Below are 17,854 nucleotides of genomic sequence, written 5' to 3'. Positions count from 1 at the left end.
CAATTGGAACACCCCTGAATTGGACCTGCTCATGAGAAGACAAGTTAAAATATGATCCTGTTACTAAAATTGCTAAATCCTCCTCCTCTTGTCTCCTAATCATTGGTCCATCCTCTTGGCGTTTTTCTGGTTATGTTACAGTGATTCGCAAAAGCTGCCAGTAAGGTAAAACTGAGGTAGTGCCATCACTGAAATCAAAAAGACTACCATTCATTCGTTCCCTCAACAATTATTTACTGAGTGTTCTTAAAGGGCAGGCGCCCTAGAAAGATGAATAAGAGAAAGTTTCTTCTTGCTTTTGAGACATTTACAGACTAGTAGAGGAGAAAGTTAGCCTGATATCAATTTCACTGCAGTGTAACATGGTATGTTAGGTTTTGAAGTGAGGTAGAAATAGAGTGGTCAATAAAGAGCTTGCCTGATGAAACTAATTCACGGTTTATGATACCCATTCATCATCAAGAAAAATGTATTCCCACTTCAGTGTGTCTTTAAAGTGTATTTAAGTTGAGTCTATTGTGAAAAAATGTGGATGGTGAGGATCTAATTTATGCTTGTTTTCCACACTCCATAGTGGACTTGAGTCTCGAAATTTCCTAGAGAAAGTCTTGTTTATAACTCAAGAGTTACACTAAGTATGTTTTTCATTGTCCCTAACAAAAAGGCAAAGCTGGAAAGTATTGAAAGGGAAAGAGAAATCTCTTAGGGTTCCAGTGACCAAGGGTGAAAGGGGGAGAGCTGAAACAAAGTGGGAGAGTTAGATATTGGTTGGGTTTGGAAAAAGAGGGATTCCACCCTGCCCCATTGAAGCAGGATGCGTGTGTGTGTGTGTGTGTGTGTGTGTGTGTGTGTGTGTGTGTGTTGTAGGGAGAGATAACTGAACACATAAAGGTTTGGTAATCTAAGGGCTGAGGCACACTCTGCCTTTCCTTCCTGGGAGTGCCCTGAAAAAGGAAGCAAAGTCCTTGGATACCTGTCAACATGGTGGAGTACAGAGCAGGGAGGCTGACATGGTATGTTTAGTCTCAGGGGTCTCAGAAAGGACAAGGAAGAATTCAAAACAGCACTGTCCCCTGGACAAGAAGAACAGTTTCTTTATTAAATAACTGTAATCATATATAATATATAAAGACAAATGCTGGTAATAATTCATCTCATCATTTTTTTTGTTGACAATGAATGACAATTTTGTGGGTGTTATTTAACTCACTCTTAAGTTGCCTGGGCTGAGCATAATTTCCAGGTCTGATTTTCTATAATAACTTTTTGAACTAAATTTGAGAAAAATCTAGAAGTTGTAAATGAAGAATGAAAATGCTGGAAACCAGTATTTTATTTAATTTCATTGAAGTTCATGCAAGTTGAAATAACAAATGTACAACTAGATTATCCATCTTATTTACATATTCTTGGTCACTTATTTGGCACTTTATTGAGACATTTTCTTGGTTTCTAAATTTATTTATATCTGTGACATATGTCATCTCTGAAGACAGTTCTTCAAGAACTGGTTTTATTATTGGAATACATTAATTTAGTAGTTTAAAGCTCATATATGGTGATTAGGTTTGCTCAGTTTCAGGATCATATACCTGGGAATTTCCCTGCTTTGTGCATGTTTAGAAAATAATGAATGAGGGGTGCCCACAAATGCTAGGGAATGATTCACATTGGTTCAGCTCCCATCAACATTTTAACATTTTTGCTTCATCTCAAATTATTGTCTGTTCTGTAGCCCAACACTATGTGGTCTGCGTTCCAATATTTCTAAAATCTTATTTAATTTTCTGTGGTTGATTAACATATTTATTTACTAATATGGTATGGACATTTATTATATCAAAAATAGGTCCTCAATGCTATAGATGCCTATCTGAAGCAATGTCTCTATTAAGCATAATTTTAGGTTTTTTTAAAGTACCTTTTTCTAAATTTTGAAATATCAGCAAAACATTCCATGGATTTCATTTATCAATCAACATTTGACTCTATTACTTAAACTTGAATATACTGACATTACTTGCAATTTTGTACAAATTTGTAAAATTGTACAAATAATTGTATAGATAATACAATACAGACATATATATTGTGTTATATACACCCATATATCTTATATTTTGTATATATACATCCATATATACATAGATATAGTGTGTGTGTGTGTATATATGTGTGTGTGTGTGTATATATACATATATATATATATGGCCATATATATAAATATATACATATGGCCATATATATATATATACTTATACAGATAATGTAACACAGCTAACTCACACCTACATGTTATTTTTATATCACATAGAAAAATTGTTTACTATTTGCATAGTTTTTACTTTTATGTTTTTTATTATTTTATTATTTATTTATTTTAGAGAGAGAGAGAGCATGAGCAGGGGAGAGAGGTAGAGGGAGAGAGAGAGAATCTTAAGTAGGCTCCATGCTCAGCATGGAGTCCAACATGGGGTTTGACATGGGGCTCGACCCCATGACCCTGGGATCATGACCTGAGCTGAAATCAAGAATTGGACATTCAACTGACTGAGCCACCCAGGCGGCCCGATAATTTTTAAATACTCATACCCTTTGACCCATTTATTTTACTTCTATGATTTGTTCTAATGAAGTAATAATAAATACACAAGAAATATTAGCCCCTAAGATATTTAGTGCACCATTATTTGTGCTAGAGAAAAATTCAAAACTGTTTACATTTATAGAATAGGAGAAAGGGTAGATAACTGGTATTATAACTCTTTGAGGGAATATCATACAAAATGATGTTTACAAAGATTTTATAATAACATGGAAAATGCTCATGTTATAATGGTAATTGAAAAAAATTTAGACACCAAATTGTTCATGTACAGATGGAAACTAAGAAGAAAACAGAGCTCTCAAATTATTCATTCTTTAGACATGTCATCCACTACTTAGCTCTATTTCCATTAGAGGAAGAAAAAGAAAAAAACCCTAAACATACAGAGGAATACGTATCTGCCTCAATATAAATATCTAGGTACTTTAAAGGCTACAAATTTCAACTAAATAAAAATTAGATTCCTTTAGTTACAACCCAGCGCTTAACAAAATTGCTCTGGTTTTTTACACAACCTCTTTAACTTCCCTGAGTCAATTTCATTTATAAAATAGTGGTGATAATATCAACATCTTCATGAGACTTTGGTGAGAACTGAAATATATTATTCTTGTGACTAAATTAAATTAGTGCATGTGTTTTGGTGTTGAGCCACAACTACAGAGTAAGAAACACGTGCTCATACTTATATACACATAACTCTTTAAATCAATAGGGGAAAGATAGAAACTTGGGGAGGGGGGAATCGATCCTTTACAAACAGGCAAATTTTGAAAGAAAAAAATTGTCAGTTTTTGAGAATAAAAATCCACATCTTCCATGCTCTAAGCCGTCTCTCCTAACATCATCATGAAACTCCTTCATAGGCCTTACACGTACAACTTGACAACTAACATACACCTTGAGAAGCTTCTCAGGGATCTTGCCTCGGTTGTTCATTCTCTTTCCTTTATTAATAATTGCTGCCTGAAAATTAGCCAAAGGTGACATTAAAGAAACCAGAGGGCAATACTGCTTTCATTCTCAGAGGCTACTGCCCCCTGAATGATGTTCCCAACTTTCAAGCCAAAAAGCTAGTTAGACGGTAACTGAGATGTTCTCTTCCGTCCAGTGTAATCCCATTAGAAGTCCACGTCAGGCCACATTCTCGACTTCCTCTCCCAGCTGGCAATGTGAAAAAGCCCATGCCTCTGTGGTTTAGCTACCCGTTGTTTTGAGTAATGACTTTTATGATGCCACAGGCTGCTGAGCCAAAATAATATGGGATCGTAAAAGAGGAATGCTTCCGCTGAAAATGGTCTCCATACAAATGGCATTCAGAGACCAGCAGAGGGGAAATGAGGGCATCTACGGTTTTGCCGTTAACATCAGGGCCAGCGGTAGGAGCCAATCAGGAAAGCTGATCCCCTTTGCCTCCCTTTTAAGTGGATAATCTCAATGCAGAACATGTACTCCTGGGAGTTTCTAACGTCTGACCCTGCCACTTTGTGGTGCCACAGTTAAGATTTTAAACTCATTTGGGGTACCTGGGTGGCTCAGTCAGTTGAGCACCCGACTTTGGCTCAGGTCATGATCTCGCGGGTGTGAGTTCAAGCCCCACATTGGGCTCTGTGCTGGCAGCTCAGAGCCTGGAGCCTGTTTCAGATTCTGTGTCTCCCTCTCTCTGACCCTCCCCCATTCATGCTCTGTCTCTCTCTCCTTCCAAAATAAATAAATATTTTAAAAATAAAAAAAAAATTAAGCTAGTTCTCTCATCTTATGGTATTTCCTTGCCTCATGACACATGCTACCATTCTAGATTTGATAGAAGAAATACAGAAGCTAAGACATCAGGTCTAGTGTCTCTTTTATGACACTGCTATGCTGGTAACTAGGTTTTTTTCTTCAGGACAAACTTGGCCTCCAGTTTCACTCCTGCCTATGTACCCTTAATATTTCCTGAGAACTTGGACCACCATGAGGCTGTGTATGGAGAGCCATGCATCACCATGTTCACATGGTCTCACGCGTTATGATCACACCCATGAGATTTTTGAGACAGGAATCTGCATTTTAACATCTTTAAACCTGGATAGACATTTGGTTGCACCTAAGAAGAATTTTGTTCTATTTTGGTTTTTTCCTCACATGGCTCAATTAAAACAGGAGCTGGTTGGCAAACACAGGGAGCAGCCTCTATTCTTGGCATGAAAAAACTAGGTAAAGGGCTTAATGATGTCCCTGGTACATAGTTGACACTTTCCGAACATTCATTCAATAGGGCATTATGAATCAGAGAGTTGAGGAGATTTCAATGAAAATGGAAACGCATGCCTATTAGATTAATTCATGACTTACTGTGCTTGAATAGTCATTTGTGAATCTTCATATTGTTTGCATTCAGAACTGTAAATACTCAATTTACTGAACTGTGCATGTACTGAAACTATCAAGAAGACTATTGCAGGAATTGCTTGCTAAGGGAATCTGAAGTTTGTAGCATTTCTAGTGTTTATACTAGAAGTTTGAACCCACAGAAATGGATTCTCCCCACCATTAAGAAAGGAAGACAGGCCAGCAAGTAAAGTATTGATAATGTACTGATCTGAGTTTGTAGGAGATGGTGAGGGTGTGAGCCCAAGAGTGCCAGGGCCCAAGCACAAACTGGCAGGTGGGGACAAATCTGGTGGAAATAGGTAGTGACAACTGCAGTGGGAGACAGAGGAGAGTCTGAACATTAGGCTGATAACGTGAAATGTTAAATTTTGACAACTTAATATTAATCTTTGTTAAAGATTATATCTTTGTTAAACCAGGATTTGCATGGTGGGCTGGGAAAAGGAATGTTTATGAGCACAGGTATGCCCAACCTTTGTAATCACATCTTAAAGACTGCTCTGGCACAATCTTCATAAAGTCATTATACAATATTTAAGATGCATGCAGGTTTAAAGAATGACATCTCCAGCTTAAAATGAAATATTATTATCATCAAATATTCCACTTACCACTCCCAGATTGAGCCACTCTCTCTCACCCTTAAATGAACTAATATCCTGATTAGGTGTCACTTATTTCCATGCAACTCTTTATTACTATCTGGGCATTAAACAACATATGGTGTCATTTTATGTTTAACTCTTCTTCACTGGATGCCATACTTTCCACTTATCTGCCCTACTATCAGTCCTGAAGTCTGTGTTAGAGTCACTTTGATTCTACCACCTGTTTACTCATGTTTAATAGCACCATTCTTCTTTTCTCTCTCAACACCAACACCACGAGCATGAGAAGGTTGACGAATGGTCCGCTTGCTGAGCAGGACTAAATATCTCACCCTCAGTTTCACATAATACTTTGAAAATTCCAGATGCTTGGGGTTTTGTTAATTTAAGGTGTCCTGTTACAGAGAAGTAACATGAAGTTCAGAACTGAAGTCCTAGCTCTGTTCACCACAGACTAAGTTTGGCAAGCCATTCGTCTTCCTAGAATTCATTTTGGTAACTTATAAAATGGAGGGGCTGAACTACATGTAAATTATCTCCACTGCCCTTCCCAACTCTAATATTCTCCTTTTCTTTCACTCTTTTCTTTCAGCATGGATGAATAGACACACCATCCCCATTATTAAATTGTTTTTCTTTAAAACTCTCTTTTGTCATTTGCTGGAAACATTTACGGGCCAATAGAAAGGAGAATGTTTCTACACATGCTTCTCAAAGTATAAACTAAGCCCATTTTCAAAAAGCATTTTCCGGTCAATTTGGTTCAAGGAACCTGTCTTAGCCTGCTTAGTATTCTGTGGGATGTGTTCAGTAGTCACTAATATTGCTACTGATAATCTGAATATGTAATGTAACACCTTTTGCTAAGGTAGGCTTAATTTGAACCCCATCTAAGGCAATTACTAGTATTTCCAAGTATCTCAAAACTGATACATTCCCACCTGTTTGAAGTCTTTCCAAGGAAGGATTCAAGGATAGCATCACACAAATACACCAGTGTGGGGAAAATATGATTTCCATTCTTATAGTTTATACACAGTTGGTTATTACTCCTAAAAAACAATCCCTTTAAACAGAAACATCCCATGTTTAACGCCTGCCAATTTCATATTGAAAAGTGTGAGGGAAATCAATTAAACAAGCTTTAAGTGCCTGGAAAATGAAAGACTTTTCTCCATTATGAAAATGATAATTTATCATTTCTTTTCTTCCCATGAATGTAAAAAGTCATGTCTAAGAGTCTCTACTTAGGAAAAGTAGACACATGGTTGATGTGAAGGCCAAGTGTGTGTTCTGTTTCCATTCACTAAATGCTGTTTGCTTTATACAGTATATATTTATGATCCCTGAAATTGGGGTACTTACTGAATTTAAAGAGAGAAACTTTGTATTTATATGAACAGACTCCAAGAACGAGGCTGAATTTTTTATATTCCTTGCTAATGCACGTTGAATAACTGTGACAGACAACGAAAGGGGTGCTACTCATGGGTCATCATCCATTTATTCATTTAAATAGTACTTCTTTTTTTTTTTATTTTTTTTTCAATGTTTTTATTTATTTTTGGGACAGAGAGAGACAGAGCATGAACGGGGGAGGGGCAGAGAGAGAGGGAGACACAGAATCGGAAACAGGCTCCAGGCTCTGAGCCATCAGCCCAGAGCCCGACGCCGGGCAGCTCGAACTCACAGACGGCGAGATCGGGACCTGGCTGAAGTCGGACGCTCAACCGACTGCACCACCCAGGCGCCCCTTAAATAGTACTTCTTGAGTGTAACTACTAATTTCAGCTCAACAAACAATTCTGAATGCTTCTTGTATGCCTGGGACTGCTGGGTGCTTGAAGTACCCATATGTAAAATATATATAACTAGGAGTCACATGTCATGGAAAAGCCTCCAGTTTCTCCTTTGAAATAGGAAAGGAAGAAGAGTTGTAAGTGGGTATTTGTGTTCACAACCTTTAAAGATACAAACACTGTACTTAAAAGTTTGCTAAGATATTTTTGAGCCCGCTCATGTTTGTTCATTCAATTTAGAAGTAAACACCAGAAAAGTCTAGAATATATTAGTTCTGTTCTAGTATCCAAGGGAACTTGAATTGAGCAGCATACTGTCTTTTATAATTAAAATCTTGACATCTTATTTTGAATTAACATATTTATGAGGGAACTGTATTTTCTTTCTAATCACCATTTTACCTCTAGCCGATATTTACAATATCAAACTTTTTTTTAAAGATATTTTTCAACGAGTGCTGGTGGAAATGAGCTAATCATTGAATATGAGTAAACCACTTCTCCACAAGGGCACTATTTTCTTTCAAAATCATGAGGCTTTTCATATTTAGCTTCCAAAATCTCATTAGAATGTCTCCTTTTGGCAACGACATTGGTTAACAATAAATAATTCATCAACCTCAAGAGGCTGAGAAAATTTTGAAAGGTGCTCTGGTTTAACAAAAGTGAAATGGTTTAGTTTATACAATGTACCAAGGAATTACAAATAGGTAAAAAGTTCATATTTGTACTTTGGAAGGACTCTTGATGAATAATACAATAGCATTTCAACCGCATTATGCAAAATGTTTGCTGGATCACATTACCTTCCCCCCCTCCCCCCATTGAACATGGCTTTTTTTTTTTTTTTGACATATGTACTGTCTAAATTTAATCAGATTAACTTCTCTTTAATACATTTCTTATGTCCCCTAAAACTTGCTCTTGCAGAGTAAAGATTAAATTATATAAAGATCTATGGTCTTCATAACATCTCTGCTCAAATAGCTCATTGCTCTATGGAATATATTATTGGGAAAGATTATGTGATACTCTTTCCTAGAGCTCTTTAAGAAAATAATTTGTCTGCAGTCATTTACAACAGCTACAAAAATAAGCACTACCCTGCATTTCCCTTCCTCCCTCTTTCTCTCCTTCCCTACCTTCCTTTTCAACTTCCTGCCTTCCTGTCTTTTTCATTCCTTTCTCTTCCTTTTCCATAAGCTTCCTCTTATTTTTCTCTCTTCAAACATATTGTGTCCCTATTATTTGCAAGATACCACGTTATACGCTGGGAATAAAAAGATGAAGAAGTCATGATCCTGTAATATCAGCCGTGACATATAATAAGTCCAAAATAATCAATGACATAATACAGATAGATAAGAAAACACCACTGAAGAGTAGAGGACTGCAAGACAGATGTGCCTGAGGCCTGGTATTTAATTTTAACTGATTCCAGTTTGTCTAGTTTCCACGAAGATCCATTAACCCCAAGCTGACTGGGAAATCTCGTCAAGATTAATTGGTCCCTCAGGCTATATTGGAAATCAATGGCTGCGATGCTTCTAAAATTTCGTTTTGCAGACTTTTAACAGCCAAATCGCTCCTTTCTCATTCTCACATTACCTCCCACGTTCCTGTGCATTCAATCCCAACCCAGAGGCCACTGTCCCTCTCTCTTTATCCTTTTATTCTTCCCCGAGCTGCACAGCAGGCATGCGGAGGAGGAAGACAGAAAACAGAAAACTTTTCAGTGTGGGCATCAAGCTGTCAGCCTGTTCCTGTCCCATCACTCGGATCCGCTCCTCCCCCGCGAATCCCCACCCTTAGCACCACTTACCCAACAAATGCCAAAGACTGAAAGAAACCGCACAATACAAGATGGTCTCTCCAATTAAAAACAAAACTCCGTAATAGCCATACAATTCACTGAGAACACAAGGAAGAGAGTATCTCAGGGCAACTTCCCAGCAGGTCCTGACCTTGACCCTGGGCATCGGGAAGAAAAGGGCATTTGAGGGGAAGAGGGAAGGGTGGAGCAGTTGTCTGAGGCGGTCACTGTTCACCTGCGTGCATACATACAGCTCCCTTGATCCTCACTTCCACCTACAAGGGAGGTACGTGGTTACTCCCCATTTTATAGTAAGAAAACGGAGGCACAGACCATCTCAAGTAGCACTGGAGTTTCTAGAGTATTTTAAGCGGACATGCAGGCCATTTTAAGGCAATATGGCAAAGGATATGTATTACAGACATGTGCTTAGGGTACTAGCAAACTAAAAAGCTAGAACACACCTTTGTTTTTGTTTTAAATAAGTTTATTTACTTATTTATAGAGGGCGAGTGAGTGTGAGCAGGGGCGGGGCAGAGAGAAGGAGAAGAGAATCCCAAGCAGGCTCCACGCTGTCAGTGCAGAACCTGGTGTTGGGCTCAACCTCACCAACCATGAGATCATGACCTGAGCGGAAATCAAGAGTGGGACCCTTAAATGACTGAGCCAGGGTTAGACGTCAGAAACCAACCTTCCCCCTCCCTTCTGGTCTAGAGAACTGCTTAGAGAAGCCCATGGAGTCCGCTCCACACACCATACAACTCCATGCCTCCTCCAGGTGAAGAACTATTCTTTATCTTGCAAATGTGACACATAAATATCCTTTTATTTGTAGGTGGCCCCACATATTTGGAATTGGATTGCCACTGGGCAAAGTTACTTGTCCCTCTAACCTTAAATCTTTAATAATTATTGCAACTCCTAACTTCCTCATTTCCATCCGATAGTCACTCCACTACAACAGCCTCTCCTAGTATTGGCAGAGTGTGAAATCAGCGCTGTGACATCTGTCAGATGCTTTTTACTAATTTTTAAAAATTTTCCTCTGTAAAGGCTGCACCTGCAAGATACCAGAGGATCTTTTAAAGAAGGTACTTAGGATATGTTGTCCTTTTATAAATATACAAAAGGGGGAAGTGGTAAGCATCATCAATATGCCGGGTATAGTTCAGTTCCAAACATTAAGCCAAAATCCTGCTAGTTTTTGAGGAAAGAAAATGGTAATGTGAAATAGTAGTAAATGCCAGTTTTAGTAGCTCCCCAACTCTCTGCAGTGACTGGATTTGGGCCATTTGAGAATAATTTCTACTGTTAAATCAACATAGGGATGGACAGAAAAACTTGATAAGCTATTCCCAGCCTGGTGATTTAGGAGTTAAACTTTAGAGCTGACACCCCAGAATTTGGTAATCTTCCCACCCCATACAGTACTTGGCTGTAAAATCTGTGAAGTAGCCTCCTTCCGGAAGTCAGGTTTCCTGGTAATACCATAACTGGTTAGGTACATATAACGGTGAATTTAACAACTAATCCCCTTGATTTTCAGAACAAATGGCACCCACAGGCTTGCTATTGACCTTCTGAATTGTGAATAAGATATGCTAGGCTGCCATAAGCCACTGGGTGTTCAAATGACTCCCCCCCCCCCCAATCTGAGATGCTATCTTCTTTGTAATGAAATGACAAGACAAAATTATATCAGAAAAAGAACACCCACGTATACACCTGAAATCATGCAAACACATTTTGAAATTCAGTGGTAATTTGAAATTCAGTGGCCTCCTGTAGACTTCCTTTCCTTGTACAGGCAAAGCTAACTATTTTGTGCCACAACAAAACTGAGGCCTGCTGCCATTGTTCTTGCAACTAGTGAATCACAAGTCAACTGTCACTGGTAAAATGGGCACAAATTAGTTCCATCTTGGAGAGAAAGGGCTTTAGAATTCACAATTGTGGAAATAACATATTATGTTATCATCATACGAAGAGAGCGTACATTGTAAAAACTACCAACACAGAAAGTTCGCTTGGCTGTACTATGTCTTTAAACACTAAAACTCCAAATATAGGGGCACCTGGGTGGTTCAGTCAGTTAAGTGTCTGACTTCGTCTCGGGTCATGATCTTGTGGTTCGTGGGTTCAAACTTCACATTGGGCTCTGTGCTGACGTCTTGAAGCCTGGAGCCTGCTTCGAATTCTGTGTCTCCCTCTTTCTCTCTCTGCCCCTCCCCTGCTCATGTTCTGTCTGTCTGTCTCTCTTTCTTTCTCTCTCAAGAATAAACATTTAAAAATGCTCAGAAAAGTAGATATGTTAGAGTAGATAAACTACAAAAGGCTAGAAACCCCATTAGCCAAATTTGTTCTGTAGAGGACCAGAGGAAACCCCATTTAGCAAAGGCATAAGGAAATCGGTGGTAAGAGGGACATCAGCATTATTGAGAAGCTCAGTAGTGGTGTCCTCTGTAGAACAAGGGCAGGGGAATGAGATGCTGTTACAGAACTAAACTCCCAAAGCAATAGAGGCCAAATGATGGTATTTAACCATCAGAAGCAAAGTGGGTGCAATTATTGCAATGAGTGGCAAGGTTGGTAGCCAGGAGTGGCCCAAACTATGGAGAAGTATGGGGAGGGTCAAAAATATATGATCTTCCTAGAGGCATGGTGCAAAGGCAGCCAACACAGATATTGCTTAATTTATATAACGGCAAAAAATTGAGGAAGAATGTTTAGGAGGTTTAAGGAAGCTGTCCGATGAAAAAGTCACAATCCCTGGCCCAGTTTCCAGATCTGACTAGGTTTCCAGATGTAGAACCCATTAATTCAGGGAGAGGCCAGATCCCTAGGATGAAAGACCCTGAAATACCAGGTCCTATGTCATTTACTTGGGTCGCTGTGAATTGGGGAAGGAGTAACAATAGGTAGTTTCAAAAATTATTGAGTATGGAAAAAAAATATTGAATATGGGGTATCAACTGATGCTCATACCCAGATATCCAATGTGATACCATACCAACATCATTACCTGTAAACTACCTAATGGACTAGCTTAAGTTCACAGTGCATCCACTGGGTCCACAAAACCACCTGGTGGACATTTCCTTGAAAGCTGTTGATGGGGGATGGGAGGGAGGGGAAAGTGGGTAATGGGCATTGAGAAGGGCACCTGTTGGGATGAGCAGTGGGTGTTGTATGGACACCAATTTGACAATAAATTTCATATTTAAAAAATAAATAAGCATTTAAAATTGTTTTTTAAAAAGAAAGCTGTATGCATATTGAAATGGACAAAAAAAATTTTAAAAAAAGAAAAAGAAGAAGAAAAAAAGAAATGGACATATTTGGAAGTTCACAGAACCCCCACATTGACCTATGGAGTAAGAATTACCCTAGTGGTTAAGGATAAGTGAAAATGTCCGAAATTGGCTCACTACAACAAAGCTAATACATTTTTTAAATTACCATATTCTGAGGGGAATAGTAGATATCAGTTCCAGTCTTGAATACCTAAAGAAGTGATAGTCCCCATCATATCCATTTAAACCATAAGTCTGATCCTCACAAAACCACATGGATCATGACAGATGAAAATGGAGCAAAGAAACCTCAACTTTGTTGTGCTGAATGTTTTCTATTTTTAATTTTTTTTTTTGAGCAACCTCCATACTGTTTTCCACAGTGCACCAATACACACATTCCCACCAACTGTACACGAGGGTTTCTTTTTCTCCACATCGTTGCCAATACTTGTTATTTCTTGTCTTTTTGAGTCTAGCCATTTTGACAGGCATAAAATGATATCTCATTGTGGTTTTGATTTGTAGTTCCCTGATGCTTAGTGATGTTAAGTATCTTTTCATGTATCTATTGGCCATCTGTATGGAAATATGTCTATTCAAATATTCTGCACATTTTTAATTGGATTATTTATAGTTGTTTTGGTGGTGAGTTGCATGAGTTCCTTATGTATTTTGAATATTAATCCTTTATTGAATATATCATTTATAAATATCTTCTCCCATTCAGTAGTTGCATTTTCATTTTGTTGATGGTTTCCTTCTCTGTGCAAAAGCTTTGCATTTTGATTTAGTCCCAGTAGTTTGTTTTTGCTTTTGTTTCTCTCACCGGAGACATATCTAGAAAAATGTTGTTACAGCTGATGTCAAAAGAAATTACGGCCTGTGTTCTCATCTAGGAATTTTATGGTTTCATGTTTCACATTTAAGTCTTTAATCCATTTTGAGTTTATTTTTGTGTATTGTGCAAGAAAATGATCCAGTTTCATTATTTTTGCATGTACCTGTCCAGTTTTTCCCATACCATCTATTGAAGAGCCTATCTTTTATCCATTGTATATTCTTGCCTCCTTTGTCATAGATTAATTGACCATATAACAGGCTTTCTGTTCTATGCCATTTATCTATATGTCTATTTTTGTACCAGTGCCATACTGTTGTGATTAGTATAGCCTAGTAATATGTCTTGAAGTCTGGGATTGTGATACCTCCAAACTTTTTCTTATTTCTCAAGATTTCTTTGGTTATTTGGGGACTTTTGTAGTTCCATACAAATTTCATTTGTTCTAGTTCTGTGAAAAATGCTGTTGGTATTTTGATAGGGATCGCAGTGAATCTGTAGATTGCTTTGTGTAATATAGCCATTTTAACAATATTGGTTCTTCCAACCCATGAGTATGGTATATTTTTTTCATTTCTTTGTGTTATCTTTAAACTCTTTCATCAGTGTTTTATAGTTTTTGGAGTATGGGTCTTTCACCTCCTTGGCTAAGTTTATTCCTAGATATTTTATTCTTTTTGGTACAATTGTAAATGGAATTTTCTTAATCTTTCTGCTACTTTGTTATTAGTGTATAGAAACAACTGATTTCTAGGTATTGTTTCCTGCCACTTTAGTGAATTCATTTATTACTTCTAAGAGTCTTTTTAGTGGAGTCTTTAGAGTTCTCTATGTAATAGTATCATGTCATCTGCAAATAGTGACAGTTTAAATGTGATATCTTGACAAATTAACACAGCTTTGGCATGTGGCATGCAGCCGTTGATCCAGCAAATTTTCTTTTCTATCCCTACAAGAAAAGAGGATCAGAAGTACTTTGTATTCATGTGAGATGAACAAGAGTGTACACCCATGGTCTTACGCTAGGGCTCTCTTACCTTCTATCTGAATATAGTCCAAAGGGATCCGACTGTCAGGATATTCTGTAGAGCATTGCATTAATGCATTATCTCAGTGACATTATGTTTTTAGATAATAATAGACCAAGATCTACAAGATATACACCAGAGCATAGGAAATAAACCCACCATATCAATGAACTTTTAGGGTTCGTTGGTTAGGACATATCACTGAACATGACGTGGGGATGAGAAGCACAGGATACACAGAATACATCATTTTATAGTATTTCTACCATGTACATATAACTTATATAAATAACTTTTAGAGCATAGAGGAGAATAAAATGTGGCCTAATAATTAGTAGTTAGTGAGGTCTTAGTACTTACTATCTTTGTTCGGAATACAAATTACTTAATTGTTAAGTTTAAGTTAATTTTTTAAAAAGATTTTAGTTCTAAGTAATCTCTACACCTAGAGTGCCTGGGTGGCTCAGTTGGTTAAGCGACTGACTTCGGCTCAGGTCATGATCTCACAGTTTGTGAATTCGAGCCCCATGTTGGGCTCTGCGCTGACAACTCAGAGCCTGGAGCCTGCTTCGGATTCTGTGTCTCCCCCTCTCTTTAGCCCTCCCCTGCTCATGCTCTGTGTCTCTCTGTCTCTCAATAATAAAAAACATTAAAAAAAATTTTTTTAAGTAATCTCTACACCCAACGTGGGGCTCAAACTTACAATCCCGAGATCAAGAGTTGCATGCTGACTAAGCCAGCCAGGCAACTCAAATGCAGTTGATTTTTAACAACGACTGCATTTAACACAACTTTGGCTTGCAAAATTCTTGAGACTTTAACAATCAACTTCTGTGAGTTGGTTCAGTTTGACTTTGGATCATTGGCAGAGAGAGAATATTTTACTCTCCTTCTTCACTTTCCATATCTACACTTACCACTCAGGGTAGAAAGCATGAAAGATTTCCATGAAATTAAAAATGCTCTCTAAGGTCTAAGGTGCTTACCCTGTTGGAGCTAGCCCATACCACAAAGACCCTGATGGTGTACCTTCACCAAGCCATTTTTTTTGTGCTCCACTTCCCTTGACATGTACTTCTTTGATCATTATCATTCACAATAAGTTTTGAAAAAAACTTTTTTTTTTAATTTCTGAAAAATGCATTTACTATTGAAATATGAACATACTCTGTGTTTACACTGTCAAACATTGCAGATGACAAATCTGTTGAGTAAATACCTCCAGAACCGAAATGGAAAAACTCCAAAGCAATTGCAAATTATTCCAATTTCCTGCACTCTGGAAAAAAGTAAGAGACGTAAGGGAAAGGATCATAAGGATATGGTAGGCAACAGGTAATGAAGGTCCCTGCTCTGGGTCTGCACTTGAGAGGGCCCCACTCAGGCATGCAGTCATACTCCTCTCACTGAGCAAAGAGTCTACAGGACCAAGGGGGGGTGGCCACCAGAATCCATGTATCCTTCTTATAAACCACATTTTATACTCAAACGGCCCTGAGCTGTTTCAGGGCCTGTGAAGGCCTTATCCCCAAATTCTTGCCTCTGAGGTGAACCACTTCTGCACCCCTGAAACAGATGGGTAACCAAGAAGCTACTTGTTGCCTAGTGGGGAGGAGTTGGGATAGAACATGAACTTGCAGCTACATGTTCTAATGTATATATACAAGGTCCTTCACAGTGTGAGACAGACCAAGGTAGGTAGAGGAAAGTCAGGCCATAGGCCAGGCCTCCATCTATAGTTTTGCTAGGACCATCGAATAGTAGAGGTGAGCCTACGGAAGAATATTTTGAGTAGATAGATCATTAAGTGGAGATGTTCCTCATCCTTGGTGTTAATCTTCTTAGTATCAACACAGAAATCACTAGGCCTTCTCTTGACCCCATAGGTTAGCAATCTTTTCTATTTCTATGACCACTGAGGAAAGATGGTACTACCATGACCAATCCCATTCCCCCCCCTCGCCCGGACCTGGGTCCTGTCAAAGCTAATCTTCTAGGAGTTCACATTCAGAATTTTTTGTAAATCAAGTCTCACTGCCTAGGTTTGTTACCTAAGAGACTTGTGACCTGCACATTTTCATGATTAATTAGTTGCTTATTTGGGGCCCCTCATTGGATCCAACAATGCTCCATGTTCAGGTGTATTCCATATTCTTAATAAAGCCTGATTCCTTCAGAAATTCTCAATCCTACTTACCCTGATTTAGTGTTTGTGAGAGTAATCAGTTCCAGGGCACATAAGTACCTTGTCAACATGCAGTGTTCCACACTGACTCTGAAAGGATCCCTGTGGGCATCAGTAACTTCAGAGTCACTGCCATCCAGCGCTGGGCCTGTTTGTCATTGTTTTTAAAAGACCATACTCTAGGGGCGCCTGGGTGGCTCAGTCGGTTAAGCATCTGACTTTGGCTCAGGTCATGATCTCATGGCTCATTGGTTCGAGCCCTGCGTTGGGCTCTGTGTTGACAGCTTGGAGCCTGGAGCCTGCTTCAGATTCTGTGTCTCCCTCTCTCTGCCCCTTGCCCACTTGTGCTTTGTCTTTCGCTCTCTCTCAAAAATTAAAAAAAAAAGTAAAAAAGACCATATTCTAGTGTCTCATCACCATGTTTAGTGCCCTGCTCTCCAGGGTCACCAATTCCTTGATACAAGAAAAAGAATCAAAACATTTTGTGCATCTACTGTCAAGTGCCATCATTTTTGTCTTATTTGAAGTCAGTGAGATGAGTCCAAATAATCTCTTATTTAATCTCACCTTCCTTAGAAAACTTGCAAGGCTTGGGAAGGGAAATGATAGTTTTAAAAAAAGAAAATCTAAGGGGCACTAAACTCTAAGCCATCATAGTCTTTTTGAGAGTAGACTTACTCCCCATGTGAATACATAAATATAAATATGTAATTTATTTATTATGTATCCATGTATATATAATATATATGTATATATGGTCATGTATGTGAACATATTTGAGAGCAATGAAAAAGGGTGGCATGGAATTCCAGAAGAGAGACACTTTGGAGCCAACTAGAATATGACACATTCACATTGTTTCCTAACAAAAAGGGAATGTCTCAAAAATGAAATCAGTCTTCACAAGCAGAACTCTTAGATGTCTCATTCCACTGCTCTCACAATTGCCCTATCTCTTGTGAACTTTATGAACCACTGAGTACCCATCCTCTGAGAAGGCTTCCTCTGTTGTCTAATTCATAGTGTTCAAGTTCTCAGGGTGCCTTTTGACTAGAGTCTTCCTTATGGCCAATTCCTTGAGGAATTAATCCAGCTTCATTTCAGTACCACACAGGGACAGTTGTTCCTCTCTAACTAACTTATTTTAAATCATCCTCTGAATGAGGAAATTCTCTGTAGGACCTCACTGTCTCTAATTGCTTCCCACTTGTAATCATCTTTGAAGGGAAACATCTGCCATTGGCTTCAGGGTGAGTGCTTGGTTTTGTTTTCTTTCTCTGGTCTCTCAAAGCACTCACCTCCC

Source organism: Prionailurus viverrinus, chromosome B1 (genome assembly GCF_022837055.1).
Source record: "Prionailurus viverrinus isolate Anna chromosome B1, UM_Priviv_1.0, whole genome shotgun sequence".
Taxonomy (NCBI): Eukaryota; Metazoa; Chordata; class Mammalia; order Carnivora; family Felidae; genus Prionailurus; species Prionailurus viverrinus.
Note: the sequence above shows the minus strand (reverse complement) of the source record.